This window comes from Pteropus vampyrus, unplaced genomic scaffold (assembly GCF_000151845.1).
Source record: "Pteropus vampyrus isolate Shadow unplaced genomic scaffold, Pvam_2.0 Scaffold20542, whole genome shotgun sequence".
NCBI classification, from domain to species: Eukaryota; Metazoa; Chordata; class Mammalia; order Chiroptera; family Pteropodidae; genus Pteropus; species Pteropus vampyrus.
This window is the reverse complement of record NW_011909323.1, coordinates 1156-1729: the sequence shown is the minus strand read 5'-3', so window position 1 is coordinate 1729 and position 574 is coordinate 1156. Positions and strand designations below refer to the sequence as shown.

The 574-nt window shown below is 39.2% G+C and overlaps 1 pseudogene; it reads right to left on the bottom strand.

Annotated features, from left to right (window-relative positions):
• Positions 1-105: 105 nt before the first annotated feature.
• On the bottom strand, positions 106-224 carry LOC111735247 (annotated as a pseudogene).
• Positions 225-574: the final 350 nt, after the last annotated feature.

Here is a 574-nt window from a genome sequence, read left to right as displayed (position 1 = left end):
CTTCCTTCCTTCCTTTCTTTTTTTTTAGGCAAGGCAACCCTTGGTTGACCTCACAGATTGCAAGGACCTTGCTTATAATACCTTATTTTTGAATTCCATTTTTTACACCTACAGCACCTGGTCTTCCTAGGTGGTCTCCCATCCAAGTACTAACCAGGCCCAACTCTGCTTAGCTTCCGAGATCAGACAGGATTGGTCTTGTTCCGGGTAGCCTGGCCATAGACTAAGAGATTGAATTTCTAGTTAAATTCCCACAGAGAGAATACTAGGACCAAATAGCATCTCTGGTGAATTATACAAAATATTTTTTGAAGAGAAATGATATTTAGTTATCTCTTGGTATAGTCTCATAAAGCATTCATAGTGTTTTCACAAGTGCAGAGGGCAAGGATTGTTCTCAGCCAACATTTACTAGTGATTCTGACACACGCAAAAAAACTCCAGATCATCATGCTTTATACTTACTTTCAATTTCTGCACTGAAAAAGAAAAGGCAGGTGAAAACAATGACAGGTTTCAATGACAGTGATTTCATCTTTACCTTTAAATTGATCTCTGCTCTTGGGGGCAGAAG